Here is a 23,640-nt window from a genome sequence, read left to right as displayed (position 1 = left end):
TGTTGACATGGAATACCTGGGGGGCTACCCCAGAGGCTCCCATGTCAACCAGATAATTGACTTCGCCCATCTTGGAGATGATCCTGAAGGGTCCAGTCCACTTGTCTGCCAAAGCTCTAGGCTTGGTAGGCTCCATCACAAGGATTTCCTGTCCCGGAGTCCAATCCACTTGTGAAGCTTTAAGGTCATGCCAGTACTTATTCAATTCCTGGCTGGCCTTGAGATTTGCTGTTGCCTGACCCATCATTTGTGTCATCCTCCGCCTGAGGCCTAACACATAGTCCCCCACTTGCTTGGCGGGACCGGGAGGGGTGGCTTCCAAGCCTTCTCGGATCAAGGCGAGGGGCCCCCTCACGGGATGTCCAAAGAGTAACTCAAAGGGGCTGAAACCAACACCCTCTTGAGGTACCTCTCTGTAAGCAAACAGCAGGCATGGCAGGAGGAGATCCCATTTCCTCCTTAGGGGTTCTTCCAAAGCCCCTAGCATGCCCTTGAGAGTTTTATTAAATCTCTCAACCAGACCATTGGTCTGGGGGTGGTAAGAGGTGGAGAACTTGTAGGTTACCCCGCACTCTTTCCACATGGTTTTCATGTAACTAGACATGAAGTTGGATCCTCGGTCAGAGACAACCTCCTTGGGGAATCCAACACGGGTGAAAATGCCCAGGAGAGCCCTGGCAACCACCTTGGCAGTAACAGTCCGAAGGGGTATTGCCTCAGGGTACCTGGTGGCATGATCTACCAAGACCAGGATGAACCGATGTCCACCTGAAGTGGGAGGGTCAAGGGGACCGACGATGTCGATGCCCACCCTCTCAAATGGTGTGCCAACCACTGGTAATGGCTGCAGTGGGGCAATGACCCTGCCTCCAGTCTTGCCAGACAACTGACAAGTGGGGCAGGTCCTGCAGTGGGACTCCACCTCTACTCCCATCCGTGGCCAGTAGAAATGGGCAGAGAGCCTCTGCTTAGTCTTCTTGGTCCCAAGATGAACAGCCAAGGGCACCTCATGCACCAACTGCAGAAGGAAGGGCCTGTAAACCTGGGGTACCACCAACCTCTTGCGGGCACCAGGTTCAGGCTTAGTGGGCTCACTAACAAGGAGCTCACCCTCCCAATAAATCCGGAAATTCCTAGGCACTTCTCCTTGTGCCTGGGACAGGGCCTGTTTCCTCAGACCCTCGAGAGAGTGGCACTCCCTCTGTCCCCTACAGAAGTCTGCCCGGGAGGGTCCCCCTTCAGCTAACAAGCATTGAAGGTCGGGATGATCCTCCGGGTTGAGAACCTCTCCCACAGGAGAGTCTTCTGCCTCTTCTCCCAAAGGAGTTGAGCCTGGGTTTTCCACTGGACCCAGCCCGTCCGGAGCATGGATCCCAATGGGTGCAGCAGGAAGAGAAGGTGCTCCCTCCACAGAGGTGGCCTTCTTGGTCTTCCGCCTTCTTGCCTTAGGCCTCGCCTTTGGCTCGGGTATCTGACCCACAGCCAGACCCGGTGTCACCTGTGACCTAGTGACTGCAGCAGCAGTCATGGGAAGACCATCCGAGATCAACCCCAACTCTACTAGATCATTCCCTAACAAAATGTTAGCAGGGACATTGTCCTGAACCAGGACAGGAAGCTTCGCTGTCTTGTCTCCAATCATGAGTGTGACTAAGGCTACAGGCGATAATTTGGGAGGCCCACCAGCTAACCTGGTGGTTCTCAGAGGAGCACCTACATAGTCCTCTGGCTTGAGCAGGGTCCTGTCCACCACTGTCATGCTTGCCCCAGTGTCTCTCAAGCCAGTAGAAGGCTGGCCATTCAAGAGGACACTTCTCAAAAACCTACGGGTGTTCTGTGGGATAGTCGCCAGTACTTCCGCGTACTGGTCCCAGGCCCCAAGGGACACTAGGGAAATCTCTACCGGAGCACCAAATGTGATCCCGGTAGAGGAGGGGAGGACAGTGGCCTCCACCTCAGACACAGGGTAAGGGTAGGTCAGGCTGACAGCCTGTACTCCAAGTGCCTTACCTTTACACCTGGAGTCACCCCTTTTGTGGTCCAGAGCCCCACAATCCCAACAAGTGCCAGGAGTGCAGGGTACGGTACTGGAACCACTGGGAGCCTGTTTTGCAGCAGGTGGACCACTACTCTTATTCCCACCCAGAGAGGACTTATCCCCCCTAGATTTTTGGGTCTTGGGAGAGGAAGGTTTAGGTTTGCCTGACTGTGACTGCTTGTGGTACTCCTCAGCTTTTGGAGAGGCCCCCTTTTCTTTGTCCTTGTCCTTCCCACTGGAGTCCTTAGGGGACACCCGGTGGGAGACCCACTTGTCAGCCAACCTAGCCAGTTTAAAGGGGTCCAAAATGTTCTGGTCAGCCACATACTGACGCAGCTCCGGTGAACAGGCTTCAGAAAAATGCTCAAAAAACAAGAGGTGGGACAACTCAACAAAAGTTTTCACCTTGTAACCATCAATCCACCCCATCATGTTCATGTGCGCAGCACTCACCCAGTCAACCCAAGACACATTCTCTCTTTTCTTAAAATCCCTGAACCTTCTAAGGTATTGGGTAGGTGTCTTGCCAAACTTGGCAATCAAAGCAGACTTCATACACTCATACTGACCCCTTTCTTCCACACTCAGCTTCAGAATACAGTCATATCCAGTTTGAGGCACTCTGCTTAACAAACACTTAGCCCAATCTCTTTTATCTACATCATGAATTGCACAAGCCATTTCAAACGCTTCAATCCATTGGAGGATATCTGAACCCTCCACAAACACACCAACCAAATCTTTCATAAACTTGGTGGCTGGGGACCTGCCATTCTCAATTGGTCTAGCTGACGTCTCCACTCTAGCTTTCTCTAGCTGGATCCTCTGACATTCAGTGTCCTTGTCTTTGAGCGCAAGATCCCTATTCTTGAGTTCCACTTGCTGTGCCAGCTCCTCTTTCTTAAGCTCAGCTTCTATTTCCAACTTGCGATATTCAAAGGCCAATTTCATCCTTAATAACTCAAGTTCCATGGAATTGCTGGGGTTTGGAACAGAGGCAGCAGGAAGGGTGGCATTCCCAGAAACAGATTCAGCGACAACCCCAGGGGCAGTGTCCTCATTGGTTGCATCCCCCCCTTCATCAAGAGTTTCACCATCCGTCTGGTAGTCCACCAGGGCAGCTATCAGCTCAGCCCTAGACTTATCCACAAAGTCTAGCTCCCTGGCTTCACAAGCACTCTGGAGAGCCTCTAAGCTCATCCGAGTCAATTTACCATTTGCAATGGGCTCCATTGCTTGTAATGCAGTTATTTGGTACACACCCAAACCTTAATCTAATAAAGTGCGGATATTTTGTAAGTGGCACGGTTATACACTGAGTCTTAAAACCATAAGCATCCCACCGCTGCCACCAGCTTGTAAAGACCGGTAGGGGGTGTCTGTACCTCTGCTCCCTATATGGTAGAAGAGAGGCACAGAAGACCCAAGCCAAGATTCTCTATTACGGTAGCAATGGACGAGCAATCAAGGCCTAGCTTCTCAGGAGGTGATGCAGGCTGGTTCTTAAGTACAGTGTATTCCCCAAGCCCCCACAAAGGAATGTCCACACACTGTATTACTGAAAACACAGTCTTTATATAATTAATTCAAAGGTTATGTACACTTATCACAATAACGCACCTTGTGCTCAGGAAAATCAATAATGGTAAATATCTACAATTCTAAAGTGGTACCACTAATATTAGACCTCATTAAAGTGCATCCACAAAAATGTCACACAGATCAATAAGTGAAACCAGCAATAGAGAGAAGAGAGAAAATAAGGTGGTTGAACAATAGGCAAAATACTGGCCCCTAACACTAGACACAGTTCTGTGTGGAGATCCCCCCACCTGGGCAACCTGTAAAAGAAAGAGATCTAACACAAGCCCAGTCCATATGTTGTTCAATAGTCTTATTCTCTCCTACAATGTTTTTACCCCCCCAATGTACCTGGTGGAGTCGAGTCCTTCGATGAGGCGTCGACGGATCCTTCTTGAGCGACCCCCTTTCAAGCGGGAGTCACGGATCGTCGAGAGGCGTCGAGAAACGTCGAAGACCTCGGGGTTCAGCGACGGGGAATCGACGGCCCTTCTTGAATGCCTTCCCTTTCAAGCGGGAGACACGGGGTGTCGAACGTCCGTCGACAAACGAGGTAGAACGATGTCGAAGAGGCGGCAGCTTCGTCCGAGCGGTGCTCATCGGCGTCGGGGCGTCAGCGTCCTGCAAGGCGGAGGTGTGCGGGGCACCTCGACGACAATAGTTCTGGACCGCAAAGATTGTAGAGACGGAAGCCCAGCAAGGGCGTCGGGTCGTCTGAGTCTTTGAGGTCGTTGGGTGGCGGGAAACCCACCAGCAGGTTTCTCCTCGGCGCGTTGGTCGTCCTCGACTTTCTCCGGCAGGATAAGCGGTCGACGATGCGGTCGAGGGAGTCCTTCGATTGAATGTTCTTAGGCAAAGGAGCGGACGGCTCCGGTCGTCGGCGGCACGGCGTCAAGTGGTTCCCACGGCTGGGCAACACAACTTCGACGGGCCTCCAGCGGTTACACAAACCTGCGAACCCTGGTCGACGGCAATGGACTTCGACGGCGTCGATGTCCGGGTGCTTCACTTCGATCTCCTAGGCGGTCCCGTCTCGGGTCGGCAGCCTTTCGAGGGTCTGACTTCCAGGGCGCTTCGGCGAAGATGTAGCGGTGCTCGATGATCCCTCGGAGCACGGGAAGAGGGCGCCTTACCAGGTCCTCTCTCGGGTCAGTCCTCGACGAATTCGGCAACCTTCAGATCTGTCGAAGCAAATGCAGCAGCAAGTCTTCTTCTTCCAGCTGGACGTCGAGGATCAGCAGTTCCAGTTACTCTTGAGTGGAGACTCAGCTTCTGAACGCTTCTGAACAATTTCCCATGGTGAGAGGTCCCCAGATATACTATTCTGTCTCTCATCCACACTGCTGGCACACACACAGCAGCCAATCACACAGAAGGGCATTCATGCAGTCAGTCAGCCAATCAGGCACACAGTGCATTCAGGCCACACTCCTCCCTTTCAGACACTCACAACAAGGAATGTGGATTGGGACAAGTACCCAGCCATTCAACACTACACACTGCATTCAGGCCAGTTTCGGGCAGGGCTGTCTCAGTCTTTGTCTCTCATGCCAGAAACCAGACAACCACAACAAGGAGTGTATATTGGTCACACACTCCATTCACCCAGGTCCCAACCACAGGAGGTACCCTCAACATACAGTCACTGGGAAGGCTCCAGTCAGTCTAGCTGGGCCTTCACAACAACACCATATATGGAACTTCCACCAAACAGCCAGTCAGGGGGAAGGGACAGAGTCAGGGCTTCCCAGGACTTTGGGAAAAACAAGATAACAGGCAATAGAAAGCAAGAGGCCACAGGGGCCATCTTGTTTCCTATCAGGAATCAACTGATTCCAATGGCAGGGCCTGGGTATCCCAAAATGGAGGACACCCAGAGCACCTGTCAAATCCAGCATGGAGCTGCCACCAGCCCATACCCTGCTCTGTGGGCCACCCACAGGTGCCCAAAAACATACACTAGGGGCACAGGGTTGTACCCCTACCCATGGGTGCCATAAGGGTATCCCATGGGTCTGTTCACCAAACCAAAAGAGAGAGCTGCACTGCCAGGAGTCCCAAATGGACTCATGGGCAGAAAACATGACAGAACACACGATAAAAGGCAGTAAAGGACAAGGATTCAGAGGCCCTGTCCCCCTGATGCATTTCCAGCATCACAGAAGGTCCTTTACTCGAATCCGCCAGTACGGCGGCCGCGGCGGTGGGCGGCTGCGGGCTGCTGCTAGTTGCGGGTGCAGACGGTGCTGTCGGTGCTGGCAGTGCGGGAAAGCGCAGGAGGTACGGGGTGCTCGGTCGGGCCCCAAGATCGGAGACGCTTTAACGCCAAGGCTGGGGCTGCGAGGACCGAGTCCTGGTGCGGAGAACAGGACTAAGGCAGCAGCCACAAGAGCCTACTGTGTGCCGAGACGAGGCGACTCCTCGGAGTATCACAAGTAGGTGGCAGAGCACTGGGCGACAGGAGCAGAGTGGGTGCTGGAATTTCCAGATCACGGACCCGAGTACCCCAGGGTGCTGTCATATGCAACTGTCCATCACGGGAGTGGTAGTGGTGTGGGCTGTGCCTTGGCTGGGGTGACCGGGGCTAGGGCAGGGGGCAACGGTTGGGCCTGGACGACTGATAAGGTGTGGTGTGTTTTGTACTGGCCCTAGACAACGGGCCCACCAGGGTACTCTGGGGTTCCTATTGGCACACACACACACACACCCCTGCCCCTTCCCCATGCCCACATCATTTATATCCCTCTGTGAGCTATCCATTAATCATAACGTTGCCGGGGGCACGTGACACATAGAGGTGGCTGGTCTTTTCAGGCTCAGAACCGTGGTGACTGTTTTAGGGTAAGATAAATAGTAGGATCATAATTCAATATTTTCCCACGGATCGAATTATCACGCTGAGGAAATGCAGCGAGGGAAAAAAGTACCACAGTCAAATTATAACCTGCGGAAAGGCATGACTATGCCAGTGAACAATGGCAAGGAAAATAGAAAGAAAGGTAATAAAAGCAAAAAGAATCTTAACACAACACCTGTGGTACAAGGAGCCATCACAGACTTTTTTGGAGTGAATCCACCACCAGAGATTAACTCAACAATCAATGAGGTAATGGCTGAGCCAGGGAATAAGGAGAGTATCTTACTAAATTCATCAAATTATGAGGATATTGATAATAACTCATTACTTGACCTCTGCTTGAGTATTCAGAGAGGGATGGTAACGCAGAACTCCGCAAAGGCATCTAATAATTCTACTCACCATAAAGAAAGTAATAATATAACATCTGAGGAAGCCAATCCTATGTCTAGCTGTGGACGTCTCTCGGTATCTCCTAATCTAGCGATGGCCTCTATAGAAGATGATCCGGAGAAGGAGGATAACGAAGACTTAAATCCGTATATTAGCAACACGGCCATTATGGAGCTCCAATCATCTGTAGCGTCATTACAATTTGCACTCAAAATACTGCTGCAGATGACTGGGAGCATACTGACAAATACGAATAATATTACAAGGGCACTAGAGCGGAAGGATTTCCCGCAGGATGAGATAGAAGCGAACCTCTCGGATGCTATTCATACCATTGAGGAGATGAAAGAAACAGAGGAGAGAATGGGAGAAGTGGTGGAAGATGCGATCCTGGACAAGGACCTGGAGGGCAATCCTCCTATAGAAAACCTTTCAGTAATAACTGTAGAGGATCTAGAAATCGTGCACAGCCCCGGGATCCTTCTTACGAGGAAACAACGAAGATTGGCCAAAAGGGCTCTGAAAAGCAAGAAAGTAGCAACGAATCCTATACCCTCCAGTGTAAGACCTAAAACAGCCACGGAAACACGCTCCAAAAAAGCCAGAAAAAGAAAGGTGAGAGCAGTAGCTCGAGCCGCTGAAGCTAAGGGGCCATTGGCCGATTGGTTAATACCAGGAGAAAAATCCAAGGAGGCAGATATAGATGGCCTCTCTGATGAAGACATTGATCAAGATGATAATGTCACAGTCGAGCCGGAGGATCAGATCGGCTCAGCTGGTACAGATGAAACACTAGAGCCGGTACGGCCCATGCAAATTAGCACGGATGAGGAATGTAATGTGAATCGTATTTGCTATATTAAGAACCTCTACCCTAGTGGTAAAAATCCCTGGTTGGCAAGATCAGAATTTCTAACCCGACTACATTATATCCCACAGTTGAGAGTCTTGAAATCCGACGATTTCTTTTTCATCGAACCCTTGCAGGTCCCTAATCCACATGTTTCCGCCATCCACTGTACTTTCTTAGCCACAGCTCAGCTGATTAGAAAATTTAAAAAAGAACTGACAACAGTAGATATTGCTATTGATGTAGATCCACAGGAGAGAGACCTTACTGAAGAAACTAAGGATTACATGACCAAGGAGTTACAAACTCCATTGGATAAGCTAGCGGTGCAAGATAATGTGGTCAATCAAGAGGCACCAGAAAACATGGCGATGACGGAAATACAACAAGCCCTCAAAACATTGTTGGAAGCTCTTCCGCGAATGATACAGAACCTCTGAAGCTTTTCTTTCGTTTCTTGGAACTGTCGGGGTTTTGCCCATCTTCTGAGATCAGAAGGGTCAATGGATTTATTGCTGAAGCATAGCTGTATATGTCTCCAGGAAACATGGGCATTGAACTCTCTATTATTGGACGGTTTTGTAGTGCATCAGACATTTGCCAAAAGAGGGGATAAGGGTCGCCCTTTTGGGGGACTCATTATAGGGGTGGTTAATACGATCAACTCGCGGAAGATCCTGGTCAATACCACTGATTACCATCTGGTGGTTGAGGTTGACTATCCCAAGGATTATGGGCACAGTAGATTCTTACTGATTAACCTTTATAATCCCCCGGGAGCATTGATAAGGGGATCTCTACAAGAAGCCATTCATGAGTTACTGACTTTTTGGACTCAAAGACCCGGCAATTTAGCGGTAGTGGTGATGGGTGATTTTAATTGTCATATGAAGGACGATCAGCTGGTCGCCAAATACCCTGCCCTGAACGAAAAATGTCTAATGACCCATGACAAAAGAGAGAGTGAAGGGTTGGGGTGGCTACAATTCTTTGAGACATGGGATTTATCCATGATTAACGGTAGAACAATGGGTGATAGGCCGGGGAAACAGACATGGTCTAATGAGATTTCTTACAGCACCCTAGACTATATATTCATGTGTCCTGAAATGTTGCCAATAGTAAATGATATGAGAATCATACCCAATGAATGGAGTGACCATGCGGCTCTCGAGTGCTCCCTTCAACTTTCTCTCTCTCCCGCTATTAAGTGTAATATAGGCAATATACAAACCAACTGCACAGGCACTAGAATTATCTGGTCGGAGAGAAATATTAAAAAGGCTACGAAAGCACTCTTATCTCAAGCCCAGGCTCCCCTTACCCATTTTGAACAGCTGACCGTAAATGAAATAGAAGAATGGATCCTGGAATTCTCAGGATTACATGCGACCTCAAGGAAAAATGTTATGATAAATCCCGTAGGTACCACTCAGCCTTATAATAAGGATATTCGTGATGCTAAGAGAAGGCTAAGAGCAGAATTTCGGGGGCTTAGGAGACTGAATATAGCGGGTTCTAACTACTATGACAAAGTCAAAAAAGCTAAAAATAAATATAGAGCTAATATCAGAACCATTCGAAATACAGAGAGGAATATTAGAAATCAGAGACTAGTAAACGCTATCTGCGCTAGAAATTCGCGTAATATATGGCAGCTACTGAAAGAGAACAAAGAGAAGGCCAAGGCTCAGCTAGATAATCCTATAGGAGAGGAAACTTGGGTAAGATTCCTGCTGGACCGTAATTCTGGAGAGCTAGATGTTCCCATAATATCTAGAGTGAAGAATCCCTTACCCCCGCCCTTTGAGGCCACGGAAGAGGCCATACTGAATAAAATAGCAACCTTGAAAGCCTCTAGAGCTCCTGGCCCGAATGGGCTAGCGAATATAGTTATTAAGAACAACCCGACTTTTTGGGCTTCTCTTCTGTCTATACTTTTTAAAAAGGTATTAGCTCAGGGGACGATTCCCCGTTCATGGCAAACGGCGATATTGGTGCCGGTGTTTAAGAAGGGATCCCGTATGGACCCAAATAATTATAGGCTTCTTTCTATGCTGGATACCACGGGAAAACTCTTTGCGGCTTTATTGCCCACGGAATTACAGAATTGGGCGGAACAGACTAACATCCTTAGTAAGTTCCAATGTGGATTCCGGCGTGGTTTCTCCACCACGCACAATTTGTGGGTGATGGACACACTACGAACTCGAGCACTTAGCAAGGGGGACAGCCCCCACTATATGCCCTTTATATTGACTTTAAGGCCGCATTCGATTCTATACCTAGAGCCAGGCTGTGGACAAAGCTAGAAGTTATGGGTTGCCCGCCTAGTATAATGTATTACTTAAGACAGCTGCACTATAACACCATGGTGTGCCTCAGATTAAATCAAGAGGGATCATTGACTAGACAAGTGAGACAAGACAGGGGGGTAAAACAGGGATGTGTAACTGCTCCACTGGTATACAATCTGTACGTATACGATATCCCAAGAGTATTGGCCGAAGTGAATAACTGCCCACCTAAAGTAGGGGATACAACTTGTGCAGTACTGGCAAATGCGGACGATTTGGTAATTTTTGACAACACTATTGCTGGTATTAGGCGCTCTATGCACTATGGGAATACGCAAAGATCAATGGGTTAGCTATCAACCTTGATAAAACCAAAGTGATTAGATTCACGAAGAAAAAAGTCTCTCGTGTTGAGCTATGGGTGCAGAATGATAATATACTCTATTCCCCTTCCTATCGGTACTTAGGAGTTGAAATTGAACCTTGGGGTGATTACTCTCTATGTAGACAAAATAGGAGAATTAGGGCGCAGCAAGTTACAGCTTTAATTGCGTCATTTACCAGGAGGCAGGCCGGTTTCACACTATGGGGGACGAGACACCTTTACATACAGGTGTTTGCACCAATGATTACGTATGGCCTGGAAGCACTAACCTCTTCTGATCTAGCCTGGTTGCAAGTGGTTGAGGGAAAATTTTGCCAACGCATACTGCGGTTACCCCCTAGTGTTCCTATGGCCCTTATAAGGCTGGAGCTCGGTCTTCCCTCACTTAAAGCAATGGTACTGAAAAAGAGGGTGGGCTTGTATCTTAAGATGAAGACTAGTTCTTCTAACCCTATGCTGGTTACCATGCATATAGAAGTAAGTAAAAAAGGTACTACCTCTCCTCTTCAGAAAAGTATGACCCAATTTTTGAGAGATATTGGCTGGACTGACAGAGGGACAACCATTTCCCAGGAGGTTATGACAGCACTGGGGAAAAAGGTTGATCGCTGGGATTGGTTAGAGAACTTTTCCCATTTAGGGTGTTTAAAGTCATGTGCCTTTGTAAAGTATCGACTCTACAACTTTATGAAACCTCAGGCATATCTTTACCTATGCCCTTCCACAAGGCTAAGACGGTTTATTATTCTTTTCCGTCTGGAGCAACTACCGACCTTGTGTAATGTGGGACCTAGGGAAAAGATCGCAACTGTAGAACGAATATGTCGTATATGTAACCTACCTGACAGTTTGGAGACAGCCAAGCATCTATTAACTGAATGCATCACAATGAGACCCACAATTGTTAAATATCTAGGAGAATTTGCCCATAATCTGGAATCTATACCGGAAAATCAATTTTGGTTATACTGTACTAATACAGTAAACATGCATCTTTATATTGCATTATATAATGTATGGCTCCAGATTGAAAAAGCGATGGACATCCGGATTTAAATAAATGGGTGAAATGATGTTTTATTATGAAGTTTTACTTAGGAAGCTTTTGGATATTGTAAAGTTATATGTATTTAGATATACTTGATTTTTTCCTTTTCCTTTTATACCTACATAATTGTATAAATTGCATATTTTTAAAAAAAATTCTTTTTCTGATTATGTATAAGCAATATGTGTAAAGTTTGAATTTTTCAATCTATATCACATTAAAGCATTATTATTATTATTATTACAATCAAGAGCAACTGGGCCAAGGAAATCCCCTGCACCCAAAAAAGGAAGCGTCCAACAATGTGACAAATGTTTACTGTTTATTCAAAAATCAGCCACCGGGATCAAGACATGGACAATACAGCATTCACCAATACTCGCTCACCAATTCAGGCCTGTCATCCTGTTTTGAGTCTGTGTGACATCACAAAATAAAGATACATCATAAAAACCTAGGGTGAAACTGGACTGGCTAATAAGCTAGACTACATATACAATGTATAGGGGATGAGTACATTGATTGGGTGAAACACATCTGGTGGCTCCTCCTGCGATCACCTCCTAAATGTTGCAACTACAAACATTTCAGGTTTGTGTGCTGTGAGTGGGTGGTGCAACAAAGTGTGAGCTTAGCCTGGAATGTGAATAGAGATTAGTCAAAGAGGGTCTCCTCAGCGTTGGAGCTTTGGATAGTTACCATCCCAAGTACAACTATTCGAGGTGGTGTGAATGGCCCCAGGGTGCTGGATGTTCTCAACAAGTTACCATCTCCAATCCTATATGCCTTGAGACAGAACATTCGGCTTTGAACCTGGTATTACTTTTGTATTATCCTGCCTTCGGTTGGATGGGAACTGCCTCAGCCCAACTCGAAAGAATAGGCCTTGTCTCCCAGGTTCAGATCACGTGTGCAGGGACCCCGAACTTGACTTCTCCTGCTTGCATTTATGGGGATTTGCAGCTTTTACACACGCAGGTGTCCTAACTCATCTGCCAATATGAATCCTTTCCCCCTCGATGTCCTTGGCAAGAATATGCACAGCGGCTGCACTGGAAGCCTGGTCTACATGTCTCTTTGAAATCAGCATGACAGCCTCTCTCTGTATACTCGAGTCCTTTTGGCTCTTTCGATTCACTTCAATGCAAACGTGGCTTCCATTTTGGTTTACATGGCCGCCCATGTTAGTTGCGTTTAGCATCAGCAAGCAGTTCATGTGTATTCCTGTGAACATGCGGCTACTGCCTCGCAAGAGTGTGTCTGTCCTCTATCTAAGGGAGTCATAAGCATGTTCTTCGTGTTGGCAAGCAATTTAATCTAAATGTCTGCAGACCTTCATGCAGGAATGTATGTGTACTTCTTGTCTAACGCATCTATGTCATAGTTTCAGTCATGACGCCATCAGCTTCTGCATGGTCTCAGTCAGTCCACTTCCTCCATTGACTGCAAGCTTATCTCTTTAGTCACATCATCAGGATAGTGTCTAAATGGCTGTCTGAGTGAATCGCGTTTCACACATCTGCAAAACATCGACGATGGGGTTGAGGGATCAAGGAACGATGCACACCTTTCATTTGTCTGCCACTGAAATGAGAGTGGGATAGGTGCAATGAGGGCCACATTTAGGTCTCCCTCTTCTTTTGGGATTACAGAAAAAAAAATAAGAAAAAAGTATGTTTAAAAATGTGTTTGCATGCTTGTGTGTACGAGTGAGTGTACATTGTATGGACTGTTACCTAATTTTTCTGATATGTGTGTTGCAAAATGCACAATCTCAACCCATTATTTCACAAAATGTATAAAAGGAGGAATTGGCCAAATCTGTTCTGGATTAGTTCAGGTGTGCGTGCTCAAGCCAATTCAGGGAAGGCTTTTACACCCTCCTCTTCACCAGATGCCACTGCACTAGTTTGTAGTGGTATTGTTAGAGTGGGGCATGGAAGCACAAGAAAATGTTAGGTTAGGTCTCGCTCCCTCCTTTGACCACTTATTGAAAGATCCCTATTCCTCAATCAAACTGAAGAAAGAAAATTCATAATTTCCATAGCTCTCTCCACCCAACCTGCTATGCTGGACACTCCCCTGAGTGTTTCACAGCCTCTCAGTCACAGGGAGGCTGTGAAGCATCAGAAGGGATTCCAAGCAGCCTGAGATGCTACCAATGTTAATGCAGTAACAAGTCTTCACTGAATGGGCAGGGTCCAGGTACACAGATTTCTGCATCACAAAGATTGCAACCCAGTGGCTAGGTCTCTCAAGATCGAACTAAGGCAACAGCTCGGTTCTGAGAAATACTCTTTCAAGTCACCGTGAAGTAGCACACAATGGCACACCATGTCCAAGGATGGCTACTTGGCAGGGTAGGCCTATACCCAGAAGAGAGGTTATCAAGCCCTGCGTTTATGAAGTAAGTACCCATGGTAGAACACTCTAAGAAGGTTCTTCTCCACTGGCGATTCAGAGCATCAGAGGGACCATGTAGGTCAATGGGCATCGAGGAGCTGAACTCGACTCAAATGAGTCGGTGGGTAGGAGAGGATGCTTAGTCATGAACAGAGGACTGTTTCTGCCTCTTGGTGCTGGGAGCCCTGTACTCGAAGAAGACTGTCTTTACTTCTAATGTAGCAGAGATTATCACCAACAATGTTTAGATGTATTAATCACTTTACCACAAATGTCAGTCCCAGGTATAGAGCAAACCAAAGGAGCATGTCACACCAAGGAACAATCAGCTCAAGGTGCTATTGTAAACTCTTGTGTGTTGGCAACAGTGCTCCCTGTAACTGCAGATCAAGAGAGGACAAGAGACGACAATGGGAGGCATGAGATCCCTCCAGTGGAATCTGGGTGAAATGTACATTGCAATGAATTTGCTCTGCTTCTCTGGCTATGACCAAGACGTGTCCTCACTTTGCTTTGTGTGTATTTATTGAACAGGTAACGCTGCTGTCTGGTAGCTTACAAATATGGTAAACTGGGTCCAGTAACATCTGTTTGTTACACTTCATTTACGCAAAGAAAACGTAGACCTACGTGACCAATGAGAGAGGAAAAAGCAATTGAAACCAGTACTGCAAATTGTGTTATTTTTTACAGAAGACCACCAGTCAAAGGATATGAAAGCATTTCGTATTAACAAAAAAAAATCATATCTGAGTGGTAATTTTGAAGAACAAGAGCTTTTTGTACATCCCTGAACTGCAGCAACAAACTACGAGCCATCACACTAAGTGGAAATGTATGCCAGCATGCCATCTAAATGCCCAGGCAAAAGGTTAATGTGCCATTGCACGTTGCTTCATTATTGTGGTCTGAGGTCTCAGTTAAAATGATTAGTTTTCTGTATTTGAGAGTAAATATAACATGCACCACTCTTCCACCATAACAAACACAATAAAGTCGTCACGGTTTCTAGTGAATGACTTGTTGCCTCGCTCATTTGCACTTTGATGACAGCTAGTCATCTTTACACTGTGCATGGCTCGTGAAGGCCACCCATTGGACAAGTTGCAGTAGGGTGGTTTGCAAACCTGGTGTTGATGCATATGCAAGGTGAAAGGAGTCGCAGAAAACACAGACCTTGAATTGTTTTTCTTTGTAATAATCAAGTGAGCTATTGTGAAGATGTTTTAATGTAGCACAGTTGCTAGCAACCTTAGTATGCCCATAGGCTGCCTCCACATACCTTATGTGTACATTATGTTATTGAACAGGACAAGACCCCAGGCTTGTAGAAGGAATGTTGCTTGACTGCTTGACTTAGTACCAAGAGGAAAGTTAGCTTTTTCTTTACTCCTTTAAGATGTGTAGATGTTCATTTGATCAGGTCTGTACACCAGCTTCAGTGCGCTTGTAAATAGAGAGATCACACATGCCACCCGTATTTTTAGGTAAGATGTATCTGAAGACGGTCATAACTACATGTTCATTATGCTCTGTTTGGGGCTATCCCTCTGCAATGGATTTGGCGAACCCATGTTTTCATTTCCAAATTAGGTCATATTTTCTGCTACATTTCTTTTACACCTGTTAATAATGGTTTACGACATATCTTGCTTGTCATCTTACTTATGCTGTAGTTTAAGGTCTAATGTGCTGCTAGAACTGCAATTGCAGTCCTTTGTTGTAGGAAACCGATTTGGATCACCACTCAATATACATCCATTCTACGTCTTGGGAATATAGCTCAGGGGTAACGTGCTCGCGTTGGAAGCGAGATGGCACAGAGCAACACACGTTCGATCCCCGTGCTTAGAAATCTCTGGGTATTAAGCGCGTAATAAATAACATTTCATATCATGTAGTGTTCTGTAATTGCAGTACATGCATGTCCATTCTGCTCAGTGGCAGCTGGTGAATTTTTTTAATTTGAGGGGTATACACATTTTTCACTAATGTGCTTCAATGACCTAACGTAGTGAGTAAGCCCCCAACCAACCAAGGTCCCCCTTGGTTGGTTGGGGGTGTGATTCTCCCCCTGGGAACTGTTTTAAAAGTTGGGTCAAAATGGTGCGTTTTACAGCACACTTCTGTCAATACTTGGCTAAAAAGCCTCATAGTTCACAATCGTTATCAAAGTGTAACACATTAACAAATCCAGTAGCTGCCAAGGCAGGAGCAGTGCACAGGAGCATGTTTCAGCACATTTTTGTGATGCCTTTGTCCATAATATATTCCAGTAATCCGGCAGTGTAAAACAAAATCATGCTGGCTGTACCGAAACATGTCCATTCTGGCTGCACCAATAGATGCCAGTATCTCAATGAAAAAACACAGTTATATTTGCTTTGCCTATTATTCTGTAATGATACTATTAGAAAACATGTCCATGCTGGCTGTGCGTGCCAATATAGGCCAGTATGTCCATGTAAGAAAACTCATGCTAGCTTTGCCCATAATGCCAGCAAACATACTGTGCCATTGTAAGAAAACACCAATGCTGGCTGCAACATTGTTGGACTTTATCCCCATGTAAGAACAGTCATCATGTTTCCTTTGCCCATCAAGCCAGTAAAAATGCCACACTACTGTAATAAAACATAGCCATACTGGCTCCACTGATGTAGACCAGTATCCCCACATAACAGTCATCTTGTTTTTTTCATGATGCTAGTTAACATGCTATGCTAGTTTAAGAACACATGCCCACACTGGCAGGACCAATACAGGCCACTATCCCCACATAATACTCATCATGTTGGCTTTGCCCATAATGCCAGTAAAAATGCAATGCCACTTTAAAAAAAAAAACATGTTCATATTGCGTGCACCAATGTAGACCAGTAACCCCACGTAGCACTCATCTTGCTACCTTTGCTCATGGTGTTAATAAAGATGCTATCGCTTCAATAAAACATGTCCACACTAGCTGCACCAATGTAGGCCAGTAAAGCCACCTCAGAACACTCATCATGTTTCCTGTGCCCATGATGCCAGTAAAAATGCTATGCCACTTTAAGAAAACATGTCCATTTGTCCATACTTGTTGCACCAATGTAGGCCAGTAACCATATAAGAACACTCATCATTTTGGCTTTTCCCATAATTCCAGTACAAATATTAAGCTTTCATGCTGGAACCTAGAGACCCCTTTGCATTCAAACTTGCACCCATGTGGTACACCATACACACTGCATGCTCATTCACATTCACACCTGTATGCACAAACATACACAATTCACTCTCATTCAAAGGCACAAACAGTCAAAAGTGCACTTCACAGACACAACCATGTGCATGCATGCATAAATACAAACATACGTGCATACTATACACAATGTTTCGTGTCTTAACTGTACAATGCCTCTACTCTAAATTGGGACTACTGCTGCTGCCACATGCACACTGCCTATATTGTCCTCACGCTCCTGTGCACCCTGTAAACAGTAACCTGGAAGCAGGGGAAGGTTCCTGACATGTGCAGCAGAGCTGAAGCACATTCAAATGAATGTCCCATGCCCTCTGAATGCTAAAAGATGCACAGCAGGAACCCTACTCACTTTAAGGACTGCAGCATTCCTTCCTGAATTCCCAATGGGCCATGCAAGGCTGGGGACGCAAAATGCCTTGGGCCTTGCTAGGACCATTGGGCATACAACGCTGGGGTACTCTAAGCCAATGGAAACAAAGTTTCCCTACCAAAGCGAGATTAAGAGCATGTCCTCAGCTGTTTGCTTCAGCATTGGAAGCACTTTTCCTAGGGTAGTATGGCTTCTCCTTAACAGGTGGAGGTTTGGTGCCCCATCGTCCATTATGGATGGTCCACCACTACTACTTGGAACTATCCTCTCCGGGTGTTTCATTGCTGGGATATGAAGTAGCTGACATTCCTGGTGTCATTGAGTAACACAAAATATGGCCAAGATCGCATATGTGTGTGAAGTTGCATTAATGCGTGGCGTTAGATAGTCCCATTGGAGTAATAGGTTGTGGTTATGAATTGAATTGTGCAATTCCTAAGTTCCAGTATATTGGTCTACAAACGGCAAAATGTACACCCTGCTTTGGGTGTGCAGGACATGCATTATCTGTTCCTTGAAGTATACACATGGTCTGCATTTCCTTTACATGTGTGTTTCCTCTGTGTAGTATATGCACTGTTTTGGATTTCCAGTATGCATGTGTCCAGTGCTGATAGGACATGCTTGGCAATGCTATGGATTTACAGGACATGTTCACCTCCTGTAGTGAATATTCTGCTTTTTTTGCCAGTACAGGAGCATCTATTCTCTAAAGTAAGTCAGTCAAACGTATTCAGACAAGATATGAATCACACTAATTTCAACCAATCCAGCCAATCCAATCTATTCTGAAGTTAGTTTTATGATGAGGGCAGAAGGCGGACCGAGTTCATCCTCAGGTCATACAGGGCATGCATAATGGGTTTTTTCTATCCGTCATGTAGGCACGGTCTGGCTGTTGCATAGATAGTTTATGGAGAGCTAGATAATTGAAATTGAATTGTGTTCTGATAGGATACAAAATTCAGATAGGATTTAGTTGATGGAGAGATAAGAAAAGAGACACAAAAAATGAAATAGACTTAATTGAAGGAGAGGTAGAAAATTGAAATAGGTGAGCTTGATTATTTTTTCTAATAATCAGGCCTCTTGGAGAAAATACGTCCTTTGAAATCCAAGGTTGTCAGGAATAAAGTGAGTCATCAGGAGTGGTTTGACACCACCCTCAATGGTCTGAAAAAGAAATAAAGACAGGTAGAATAGATGTGGAAGGCAAACAAAACTGAGCGAAACAAGCTAGCGTGGAAATCCTTGCAAACACCCTATAAGAAACAGATTTATGAGGCTAAGAGAAAATTCTGTAGCAATCATATTAAAATGGCAGGTAATCAGACAAAACAACTAATTTGAGATCTATAGATAACTGGAGAAACCATCATCCCAGTCTCAATCTTTTGTTCCTACTAGTGAGGACTGCTGTAAGGTACAAAAAGCTTTTGCAAATAAGATCAAGACTGCCTGTGTCAAGATAATAGGTAGCTTGGACAATGAAACCCTACCTGTGAGACAGGTACAGGAAAAGAGGGAGAGGCCTAGTTTCCTCTTCAAACAGATAACAGAGGATGAGATGAAGAATTATTTAAAGAGCATGCGTCCCACCTCCTGTCCCGGCGATGTTATCCCCTCTAAATTTGTACTGAGTAATCTGAATATCTTTTCTCCTTTCCTGGCTCGATTTGCTAATGCATCATTTAGTCATGGCACTGTGCCAGACTCTATTAAGCAGATTGTAGTTACACCATTAGTGAAAAAGCCAAGCCTAAACCCAAGGGATCCTGACAACTTGCAACCCACTACGAACACCTTATTCCTCTGTGGACAAAGTGGCAACTTTCCAACGCCTATTACATCTGGTAAGCTCTGGACCTTTTCATCCTTAACAATAAGGCTTCAAAGCAAAACATGGGATGGAGGGTGCCTTGCGGGCCCTCCAGTCCCCTATGCTAGATATCTTAGAGAAAAGTGGGTCATGACTGCTAATACTTTGGGATTTATCGGCAGCCTTCGACCTGCTGGATCATAATCGCCTGTTGGATGTGTTGGGTATTATCGGAAAATGTCCACTAGAGGCTATTGGCTGGATTAGATCCTTCTGCGCAATAGGCTTACCCAAGTGTGGTAGGGTGACACCAGCTCAGATGCTGAGCCAATTTGCTGTGGTGTACAGCAGGGAGCCTGTTCGTCTCCAACATTATTTAATCTTTATATAAAACCTCTTTGCAACCTTCTAACTAACATGGGAATTTACTTCTCTAATTACGCAGTTGATACCCAACTATTGATGGGGTTGAACGGAAGGTATAGTTCACACTCAGCAAGATTAGACGACATCTACAGCTTGGTAAAAAACTGGATGTTGAACAACTCGATGTTTTTAAATAGCACTAAGACCGAACTGATGATTTACGGCTGTTCGTAGGCCAGAACTAAACTTGGTCCGGAATACAACTGTCTGAATATTGAGGGGTATCCTATCAAGGTCATGGTGAAGGTTAAGATGCTTGGGGCCCACTTAGAGGCTTCGGTCAGATCTGAGGCACAGGCTGATGGGGTGTTTCCCAATGCTCATTACCATCTGAGGGTGTTGAGACAAGTTAAACTATTCTTGTTGCCTAATAATCGAGAGACCTTTGTCAGGGCAGTAATCATGCTGCGTCATGACTATTGCAATGCCCTCTTAATGGGAGCCAATAAGAGCTGCCTAGTAGGTTTCCAAGTCCTTCAGAACGAGTCAGTGAGAATTATTTGTGACATTCCAAAGATGTAACATATCACTTGTGCTAGGAGGAAGCTGCACTGTTTACCCGTGCCGGATAGAATTAGATTTAAGGCTCTCTCCCTGGCTCATAGGTGTATCTATGGGGATGGCCCAATCTACCTTAAAGAAAGAACACGACTGTATGTCACTTCTAGGTACATTCGTTCTAACACAAAAGGACAGATGGATGTCACAAAAATTTAAAAAGCAAGAGGACATGGACTTTATTTTCCTTTTCTGACAGCACAGGTTTGGGACACGCTTCCTATAAAGCTGTGTCTGGAAAAGCACTATTTGGCCCTCATTAGGACCTTGGCGGAGGACCATGGCGCTATTAGCACCATGGTCCATGGCGCTAAGCTGTCAACTCCGCCATGGGGGTTGGCGGACTTACCGCCCCATTCCGAGGTTGGCGGGGCGGTAAGTCCCCAATCCCCATTTACCCTTCCCCATTCCCATTTCTGGCCCCATAGGGCATAATGGGAGTGGGGAAGGCGTTAATTACGCCACCGTAAATTACGGTGGCGTAATTAACAACAAGGTCCCTTAGCGCCATGGATTTTAACGCCTGCTAAAAGCAGGCGTTAAAATCACCATGGCGCTAAGGGAACTCGTACTCAGGCGGTAAGGGGCGCCATGGTTTACGCCGGCGTAAACCCCTTACCGCCTGGGTCCTAATGAGGCCATTTGTGTTTTCGAAAACACTTGAAAACATTTATTTTTGAATAATGATTTTTTCACCATACTTGCCCAGGCCGATCTGTTAGATGCTTAGTTCAAGGTACAGGGTTTTCGCTTTTTTGTAGTCCTGTCTTTTCTTAGTCCATTGTCTTTTTATGCACCCTGATACCTGCAGGTTCCGGTCCTCTACAAATAAATGAACAAATAAATAAATAAAAGTCACAGATTGTTGAAGGCATGAGATTATATTAAGTGGCTATAACTGAGTGCAAAACACACATTGGGAATCTTTAAAAGTTTCTGAGTGCTCTGAAAAAGTGGTGTCAACGGATTAACTGCCACTGTCACTGCACTGCCAAATTCTTAGGTGGGTGGTAAAGTGGATGAGTTACCTGCAGTATATAGGTGGCGCTATCTCCTCCACTTTCCTTCCCAAAAATGGTGGATTGACTACAGCTGAATTACCCCAGGTGTAAAATCTCCATGGAGTCTGACACACCCCATAATGGGGACTAACTCCGTCACTCCCACACGCATAACCTGCTAGTAATTCTGCCAGACCAAGGGGTGGAAATAGTAAAGTGGTTTGGCAGCAATTCCTTAAGAATTCCTGCTAAACTCGTAATAAGACCTATAGAATCTTTTTGTGTCTACTGAGGAGAGAATCCCAGTAACAGCCATGAATTACATGTCGACATGTTATTTTAGGAAAGAGAGAAAATCCAAGTGTTTTTTTGAGATAAGACCCCATTATGTGGCTGTAACTTGAATGTGTGCGACAAAAATGGGGGATACCGCCAACATTCAGTTGATCATACTCCTAGTTTTGTATGATTTTAGATGTTTAAAGAGGTGTATTTGGCATAGAAAAATTGCCATGCAAACCCATCCTGTAGTCTGAGATTTGAGAAAACTTGGTTACAGGTTTCTATTGTACAGAAATACACATCTTTAGGTGACATGGGTGTGAAAAAGTAAAATACGTTGTGGTTGTATAAAAGGGTTCTATGCAAGAGTTGACCTTAAGTACTGTTTAAATTGACACTGGTTGTGTGATTGCAAGTATGTGTATGGATGGTTGAATGAACTGGATGTCAAATATGTGATTTACCTTCATTATCGAAGTGTTTAATATTTTGTTGTATTTTGTAATACATTTATTTTTGTATTGAAATAATCTGTTAGTGGTATCTTTCCAACCTCACCACAGAGGTCCATTTTCTGTATATCACTATGTTGCTTAACAGGAGGACCTTCGTTAGTGCAGAAAATAGCAGGGTTAGTTGAAGGCATGAGAGTACCTTAAGTTTCTGTAACTCAGTGTGCCTCACACAAGTCATCGTGTTGTGTGATTATGGAGGACGCAGTTTGGGTGAGTTCGGGAAGATTCCTGGGTGAAGGTGAGTCTCGTGAAAACTCGCAAGACTGCCAAATACTTACTACAAGATTCTGTTTGGCTCGCAAACTCGGTGAGGTGAATATTCGCCCCTGCTTATTCTGAAGTAGAGAGTGCGCTTTTCATTTTCATATGTCCGCTTGCTGCCATAAATTATAGTTATAATTGTTCTCTTATAACACGCTTAATACCACTGAGTGGTTCATAAGCGTGGGATCAGGATTCAAACCTGTGTTGCGCTGCGTTGTCTTGCGTCGCCTCTGGGATATACTTCCTCCGTCGTACTGGCCCCTCCCATGACTTTCATTCAGCATTACATTTCCTCTTCGCGAGTATCCCTTCCGAGCAGAAGACGCTCTGCGTTGGATTTCCGGGTCACGGTTGTCCATTTCCTGCAGTAATGAACACTGCCTTGGAATTCCGCTATGCTTGTCTCCTCCAGGAATACAGAACATTGGTTTGGATTTCCAGTGCTTGTGTATTTCTTCTTGCTCCAGTATATAGGGCACTGATTTAGATTTTCCCACTACGTGAGCTTGCACTCTGGAGAACTCGGCACTCTTTTTTATATTTCCAGTTCAGGTGTGTTTATTCTCTGTGGTATAAGGCATTGCTTTACATTTCTACTCTCTGGGTGTTTGTTCTGTCTGTGTGTGTTTACTCTCTGGGGTATAATCACTTCTTTGGATTCCAGTTCATGTGTATTTATTCTCTTGAGTATATGGTACTGCTTTAGATTTGACGTCAATGTAGTATTTCTTCTCTGGGGTATACGACATGTTTCAGTTTCCAGTATGTGCGTGTTTGCTCTCTAGGGCTGTAAGCACTTCTTTGCGTTCCAGTCTGTGTGTATTTCCTCTGTGGGGTATGAGGCACTGCTGTATATTTCCAGTCTGTGTGTGTTTGTTCTCTAATGTATACACACTTCTTTAGGCTCCAGTCTCTATGCTATGTGTTTGTTCTCTGCTGTATAAACACTGATTTAGATTTCCAGTCCATATGTGCTTCCTCTCTTGGGGTTATAAGTTTCTGCTTTGGATTTCCAGTCCATGCGTCTTTGTTCTCTCATGTATAAGGCACTTCTTTAGATTCCAGCCTGAGGGTGTTTATTCTCTGGGCTATAAGGCACTGGTTTAGATCTCCAGTGAAGATGCGAGAGACTGTGGAATGTGTGACGTTGGGGGTTATACAGTGGCTGCTGAGGAGTTGAGCGTAGCTGCACTGGAGGTGAGCCGCGCTTTCTAGGCTCCCTAATAAAGTGATTATGTCAGGGACGTCATTTCACCAAAATGCCTGGAGTAGCGGAAATTACATCACACAACCCCTGACCTCTGAT

At 45.5% G+C, this 23,640-nt stretch overlaps 1 long non-coding RNA gene across 1 annotated transcript in view; it reads right to left on the bottom strand.

Moving 5' to 3' along the window:
- The window catches only part of LOC138521160 (uncharacterized), a 67,770-nt gene extending 45,208 nt beyond the window's left edge, over nucleotides 1-22,562 (bottom strand). The window contains exons 1-2 of the long non-coding RNA XR_011282956.1: nucleotides 22,349-22,562; nucleotides 20,974-21,094 (exon numbers count right to left, since the gene is read on the bottom strand). This is a non-coding gene — a long non-coding RNA (uncharacterized lncRNA). The remainder of the gene's footprint in view (nucleotides 1-20,973; nucleotides 21,095-22,348) is intronic.
- Between the last annotated feature and the right edge of the window lie 1,078 nt (nucleotides 22,563-23,640).

This window comes from Ambystoma mexicanum, chromosome 1q, assembly GCF_040938575.1.
Source record: "Ambystoma mexicanum isolate Mex_15411 chromosome 1q, UKY_AmexF1_1, whole genome shotgun sequence".
Classification (NCBI taxonomy): Eukaryota; Metazoa; Chordata; class Amphibia; order Caudata; family Ambystomatidae; genus Ambystoma; species Ambystoma mexicanum.
This window is presented reverse-complemented; position numbering and strand designations above follow the sequence as displayed.